Raw genomic sequence first — 8,177 nt, forward strand, 5'->3', positions numbered from 1 at the left:
ATTTTTAAAAAGGACAAAAAAATTGGTTTCCAGGTGGAGAAATCAAAATTAGAGACAGAACTACTTGAACCTAAGACGAAAGTGCTTTCAAGAATGTATAACTTGTTGCTTGAATGGAATACCCAAGACGAGATAGTTAAATCAGCAATGATAAAATGGGCACAAGACATTGGGTACAACATTATGTCTGAAGACTGGGAAAGGTTGTGGACCACCGGTATGAAATTTACGGCATGTAGTGCCTTAAAGGAAAACATTATGAAAATGGTATACAGGTGGTACATGACCCCAGTCAAACTTGCAAAGATTTATCATTTGTCTGATAATAAATGTTGGAAATGCAAGGAGGCTGAAGGAACTTTTTTTCACCTCTGGTGGACATGCCCGAGGGTGAAGGCTTTTTGGGAAATGATTTATAATGAGTTGAAAAAGGTGTTTAAATACACCTTTTACAAGAAACCAGAGGCCTTCCTCCTGGGCATTGTGGGCCAGAGAGTGTTAAAAAAAGATAGAACTTTCTTCTTATATGCAACCACAGCAGCAAGGATTCTTATAGCTAAATACTGGAAAGCACAGGAATTACCCACGCTGGAAGAATGGCATTCGCAGCTGATTGACTATATGGAATTAGCCGAAATGACAGGCAGAATCCGAGACCTGGGAGAAGATGCAGTGGAAGAGGACTGGAAAAAATTTAAGGACTATTTACAAAAACATTATAAGTTATATGAATGTTGAGAGTTTGCTAAGTGCTTTGGAAAAACACGCCTCAGTATTGAAATTGGTAAATGATAGAAACTAAGTTTTAAGATTTTGAAACGTATAAATTATGGATTATATAACTAAATGAAAACACAAAAACAACTGAAATAAGGTATTAATTTGCTGTTTATTTTTTATTGTAAAGAAAGCAGGGGATGGAGGACGTGGGGAAGTCTGGTTGATTATGAAAATTGATCTGAAAAAGTGAATTTCTTCTTTCTCTTTATAACTTCTTTTCTTTTCTGTAAAACCGCTTTTGTTGTGATACTGATGTTGTATTTTTACCCTGGAAAAAAGCAAATAAAAAAACTATTATAAAAAAAAAAAACCCGAGGTACTATTTCTGGGTTAGCAGAGTCTGTAACCTGAAGCGTATGTAACCTGAAGCGTATGTAACCCGAGGTACCACTGTATAAGCTAAACAAGCTATAGCTTAGGGCCCTACTCTCTTGTGGCCCCCCCAAAAAAATTAAATAAAAAAAAACTGGATGTACATTTCCAAAATATGATAAAAAAAAAACCTACATACAGCAACAGTGTTTTGTGTTGTGTAAGCTCCTGTGATGTAAGTAATGGGCCCCGCCTGCTAACCTGCTCCCTAAAATATCACTGGTTTGCTCATTTCTATATATAGGGTGCATGGACTGGTGGCATGGCAACATGTAGCATACCTTTTAGGTCCATAAATTACCATATAGCATATATATGCAACACACAAAAAGTGACAATTTGTTGTTGACAGCTGTACATATACAGGGCCCCATTACCTTCAGTAGCTTAGGGCCCCATCAAACCTAAACCCGGCCCTGGGCTTCCTATAGGCATCTAGTTGGCCATTGTGACAACACAATGCTGGAGCTCTTCTTATGTTCCTGTGGGTCTGGAGTTGTGGGAGGAGGGAGGAATCGTCCAAAAGGAAGCTTGGATCTTAAAACAAGCCAAGGGATTTCACAGAAGGAAAACTTTCTTTCTTTCTTTCTTTCTTTCTTTCTTTCTTTCTTTCTTTCTTTCTTTCTTTCTTTCTTCTCACAGGGAGGCAGATGGGCCAGCCACAATGTACATCTGAGATGGCACAAACGGTGCCTGATATCTGTATGAATAGGGAGACCACCTTTCAAAACTAAGTCTGAGAACTGCAGAGCTGAGTAAACTCCATTTTTAACTGTACAGTTCTGCCATTCTTATCTCTGAAGTTAAGACTGTGTGTTTTTCTGCTCTGCTGAGCTCCTGCAGCCTAAAAGACTAATGCATTTCTTCTATATCATATCACTTAAGACAGCAAATGGATATCTACTATATCACACTCTTCCCCTCAACCTGCAGGCTTCTTAGCTACTGTATTTGATTTTGATTTTTTTTTTAGCTCTGCAGGAAGTCTTCTTTAAATGCATTTAACACTATATGCTGAAGAAAGGGCCACATTTAGGGTTTTTGCCCCCTAAATTGGAGAAAATAGGAGGAAATTCTAATACATTGGCCTGTTTTGTTTTTGTGAAAAATTCATGTAGCTATTTTTAATATACAGTGGTACCTCGGTTTTCAAGCGTCTCAGAAGCTGAACGTTTTGGTTTTTGAACGCCAAAACCCGGAAGTAAATGCTTCCATTTTTGAACGCACCTCAGAAGTTGAACGGCTTCTGCTGCACCCCCCCTAATTTTCTCCATTGAAACTGCAGACCACCCTTTGCGCCTCGGTTTTTGAACGTTTCGGAAGCCAAATGGTCTTCCGGAACGGATTACGTTCGAAAACCGAGGTACCACTGTATCACCAAGAAGAGGTGTGTTAGTACACTGTTTGAAAACATTCTTTTCCCATCAGCCCCAGCCAACATGGCCAATGCTGAGGGATGATGGCAAACCGTAGTCCAAAACATCTCAAGAGCACCTTGTTGAGATTGATCTAGGTAATTGGCTTCATCCAGACACATTTGAATGAATGTGATTATTGCTATCTAGGGAATCTAAAACAAACCACAGAAGATCCCATGGACTTCATGTGCTCCCTTTTCCATGGATCTACTTGGCCCTTTTCCTGGGATAAGGAAACTCTGTGCTTCATCTCTGTTACATTTGGGATAGCTCACCAGGATTAATTAGTGGCAGGGATCACCCATGCTTATCTGTTGTACTGCATGCTCTTGTAAACTCTTGATCACACTATTGCAACATGCTCTGCCCTTGAGGACAGCCCAGAGGCTTCAGGTGGTGCAGAATGTGGCAATCAGGTTGTTGACTGGTGCCACACAATCAGATGTTATTACACATGCCCTGAAGAATCTGCACTGGCTGCCTAAATTTAAGATGTTGACCTGATAGCCAAATGGTGGAAGGGAGATAAAATACCAACTAAAATGGAGTGGCAGGAAAAATAATTCAAATATGTAAAATTGGCAAAGATGACAGGAAAAATTAGGAAGCAGACAAACCAAAGGTTTAACAAAGAATGGGATATATACAGATTATATTTAAAAGAACATTGTTCGTATATGAAATCTTTGACATGCTTTGATTAACTTCTGCAGTGTTATATGTTACAAAGATTATAGGCAATTTATGATAAGTTAAAGGGATGCAGGTGGCGCTGTGGCTTAAACCACAGAGCCTATGACTTGCTGATCAGAAGGTCGGCGGTTCGAATCCCTGCGACGGGGTTAGCTCCCGTTGCTCGGTCCCTGCTCCTGCCAACCTAACAGTTCAAAAGCATGTCAAAGTGCAAGTAGATAAATAGGTACCGGTCCAGCAGGAAGGTAAACGGCGTTTCAGGGGGCCCTTTACCTTTCATACAATATGCAGTCAATAAGGAAACAAAGGACCCATACTGAGAAAGATAGAAGTCTCAATGTATGGAAGAACTTTATTTTATATGTAACATTTTCTTTGTATTTGATGCAATTTGTTTTTTCTTTTGTTCTTTTTGTGGTGAATGGATTCAATATTTAAAACCAATAAAGATTAAATTGCAAACTTAAGATATTGATGTTGCGTTATAAAGTCCAACATAGGCTAGGACCCAAGTTTTTGAAGGACCAACTTTCCTATTAGCCGCTAGCTCATGCGGGTGGTGCTGTGGTCTAAACCACAGAGCCTAGGGCTTGCCAATCAGAAGGTCGGCGGTTCGAATCCCCGTGACGGGGTGAGCTCCCATTGCTCGGTCCCAACTGCTGCCAACCTAGCAGTTTGAAAGCATGGCAATGTGCAAGTAGATAAATAGGTATCGCTTCGGCGGAAAGGTAAACAGCGTTTCTGTGGACTGCTCTGGTTTCACCAGAAGTGGCTTGGTCATGCTGGCCACATGACCCGGAAGTTGTACACCGGCTCCCTCGGCGAATAAAGCGAGATGAGCGCCGCAACCCCAGAGTCGTCCGCGACTGGACCTAACGGTCAGGGGTCCCTTTACCTTTACCATGCTTAAGATCTGCAGGAGAGGCTCCACTCAGCCCCATGAAGATTCACAGTTTATGGGAAAACAGCATTGAGCAGAACTTTCTCTGATGCGGCACTTATACATTTGTTTTATCAGGCCTATGGAACTGGTTGAGAACTTGACTGCTTCTAAATTGTTGGAAACCCAAGCTCTATGAACTTGACTGTACTAGCTTAATGTTATTACTTAGCATTTCTTCTGTTTTTGTCCTTGAAATTTTCTTTTCTTCCTTAAAGGGTGCAGGTCTCCATTCTCTAAACATACACCACAGACTACGTAGATTTAAAAATCTTATCCCTCGTTCTTTATATATTTATATTATTTGATTTATTCTAAGGGCATTTGGATGATCTTTTCTGCACAGAGAATGCCTGGTTATTTTATATATGGACTATTTTTATATATGGACTATATGGAACTGGCGGAAATAACTGGCAGAATCCGAGACCAGGGAGAAGAGTCGGTGGAAGAAGATTGGAAGAAATTTAAAGACTATTTACAGAAATATTGCAAAATTAATGAATGTTAGAATGATGTTTGAATGAAGTTAAGTGGTTTTAGCAGCAATGTTATTAAGGTGTATGTAAAAATGGATTGTTAGCAGGTGAAAATCCAAAGTCAGAATTTAGTAAGTTAAAGGATTAAGATAAAAACAAAGAGGGAAAGGAATTGCTGAATTAATTAATAGAACTGGAATACAAAAAAGGGAGGTGTGAGGAGGTCAGGGAAGCAAGGAAATGAAATGTAAGGTACGGAAAGATTAATGTGATTTTTATCTTTTTTCTGTATTTTGTATTTTTTAATTTATTTCTTTTTTCTTTTTCTCTTTTTATTTATGTAATCTTTTCTTTGAAACTTTAATAAATATCATATAAAAATTTTTTTTATTAATCTCTACCCCAACCAAGAGCTCACTTCTGAATTAATCTTGGTAGTTCTGCCTGAAACAGCCACGCAGCCTAAGTTTCAAATCGCCAATGTTAAATCAACATTGTTTCCCAGTCTCTCCTCATCCATTTGTCAGCTAGATAAGCCCCACCATCTCCAGCGGTGATGTCCTATTATCCACAGCTCTGACTGTTTCCTTCCACAGACTTCCATCAACTCCCACAGAGGTTCTATACCCGGAGACATGTGCTGTCGCTCTCCACGCCACTTTTTAGCTCTGCCACTTGCAGAGACATTCTTAGACAACTAATAATTCTAAAAACGGAGCAGTGTCGTGGGTCTCCGCTTTGCCTGGGATGTGGCGCTGGGAACCTAGGCAGACGTTGGGATGCAAAACACTTCTTACCATCTCAAGAGATCAAACGGATATGAGGATCCAAAAAGTCAGGATATCAAGGGAATATCAGAGCTGACGTAGCTCAACAGCCAAGAGAGTCCTCAACACCATTTTAAGGTTCTCTGCAGAAAACTGGGAGGAAGAAGTCACTAGACTAGCTGTTTACTTGCTAGCAGCTCAACTAGGAATCAGCTCAAAAAGACTGCAGGTGGCAAACACTGGGTTGGGTGAGATTCTGCAAACTTCTAGATGCTTTCGGATAAGCCTCAGATACTGGACTTGGTGGAGAAGGGTATCTGTGTCAATTTCAGTTTCCCTTTTAGCAGTCTAAAGTTCACTTCTCCACATTCTCACATCAGGAAGAAAAATGATAATTCGCTAGCGTTTAAGTGTGAAATTCTCTTAATAGTCACACACTTATATGCTATTTTACCCAGTACAGTGGTACCTCAGGTTACATACGCTTCAGGTTACAGACTCCGCTAACCCAGAAATATTACCTCGGGTTAAGAACTTTGCTTCAGGATGAGAACAGAAATCATGCTCCAGCGGTGCAGCAGCAGCAGGAGGAGGCCCCATAAGCGAAAGTGGTGCTTCAGGTTAAGAACAGTTTCAGGTTAAGAACGGACCTCCAGAACGAATTAAGTTCTTAACCTGAGGTACCACTATGCAAATAAATTTCTCCATATCTAACATTATTTTTAATGTTATCTTGCTAACACATGCATTTTAATCCACAATTTACCCTAGCAAATTTATTTTTGTGCACATTACTTAGCAGAAGAAATGGGCCTCAAAATTTGGAGATGACCATAGAATGATAGAATTGTAGAGTTGGAAGGGACAATGAGCATCATCTAGCAATGCAGAAATCTTTTGCCCAACGTAGGGCTTGAACCTTGAGATTAAGAGTCTGAGGCTCTACCAACCGAGCTATGCTTGACTCTGATTAATTAGATTTCCCCCTCTACGCACTCTTCACTATGAGCTCCCAGGGTGGGTAACAATAATTTAAATTTGCAATATTAAAAACTGGTAAGATCGATGACAGCCACAATAACAGGGTGGGTTCTAAAAATATAGATCTCAGTTGTCAAAGGTCAAGGTAAGAAGGTGCCTCATTGGCATAAGATGGAAACTGCAAAATGTAGGTGCCAAACGCACAACTTAGGGGCTGCCACAGAGAAGGCCCTCGTGCTCTGGTCCATGGGGTCATTCGAAGAGTCAAACACGACTAAACACAAACAACAAATAACGTCCAAAAGTTCTGAAGAGGGGGTCCTTCAGATATTGAGGCCTAAGAGGTTTATACAGAGGTGTTCCAATTCCATGATAATTTTACCCACATTTTTTGTACTCTTTCCCATTTTTTTTTATGAGGGGCGACCAGAACTGTACACAGCACTGAAAATGTGCCTGCAGCAGCTCTTTACAAAGAAAAATAGATTTCCAATGCCTTATCCCCCACCCCCCAAGTTCTATTTGTTTCAATGGAGCCTTTCATCATATTTGTTTTATTTTTACTTTTAACCGGAGATACTCTTGAAACATTGTTGAAAATGGTATCAGCATTCTTTGTTTCCAGGAACCAATGTGGAAAACCCTTCAGCAATTAAAAAATAAACAAGAAGGAGCGAGGCAGATGCAGAGAAACAACCCAAGGGTGTTTAGAGCTGCGTTGAAATGCTTGCAAATACATTTCTTCCCCTCCCTCTTTAAAGATTTTCCTCCACAATTTTTCTCTCTTCAGAAAAACACAAGATGCCGATTCCCTCTGCACCCCCACTGCTGCCGCCCAAGGCTTTTTGCTATGTTGCAGCTGTGATCTGATAAAATAAATGACACTTCTAGGGACCCATGTCCTTAGTAACAGTTATAATAGAGATTCTAATGTGCAATAATATTCAAATGAATATTAAAACACCACAAAGCAATAATAAAATCACAGCTGTGCCACTATAGAAAAAAACAAGTCATGGATTCGCAAGGAGTAGACTTCAGCCCTGCTCATAGTTCTGCCTGGATACCTGCACTGGAGCACAGCCAAAGTTGTAGAGAGCTGAGGGGAATGGAAGTGGGGGAAGGGGTCTGGCCACAAGAAACCAAATGAGTGCCCTGCAGGAGCCGAGAAGGGCAGAGAAGAGTCCCATTACCCAGCCTGTTGTTTACTTCCCAGCTCCATCTTTCCCTTATGCTGTTGTAAGAACTCCTATGTCTGAGTGGTGAAAGACTCTAGGGGTTCCAGTGTTTAGTTTTCTTGGAATGGGGTTGAGAAGAAATTGTGGTGTCTTTAGGATACAGTGGTCCCTTGGTTCTCAAACTTAATCCATTCTGGAAGTCCATTCCAAAACCAAATCGTTCCAAAACCAACACACGCTTTCCCATAGAAAGTAATGCAAAATGGATTAATCCATTCCATTATTTAAAAATGACCGCTAAAACAGCAATTTAACATGAATTTTACTCTCTAACAAGACCATTGATCCATAAAATGAAAGCAATAAACAATGCACTGCAGTCACACAATCAATCAATCAATCAATCAATAGCTGAACTGGGTTCCACACGGTCACAAAAACAAAACAAAAAAGCCGCAAATACAAAAACGCAAAATAAATAGCAAAGACAGGCCTCAGGGTAACACTCAAAACGGAATTGTGGTATTCAAAATGAAAGCGTGGCACTCAAAACCAAAAGCATAACATTC

The sequence above is a fragment of the Podarcis bocagei genome (assembly GCF_964188305.1).
Source record: "Podarcis bocagei genome assembly, chromosome: 5".
Classification (NCBI taxonomy): domain Eukaryota; kingdom Metazoa; phylum Chordata; class Lepidosauria; order Squamata; family Lacertidae; genus Podarcis; species Podarcis bocagei.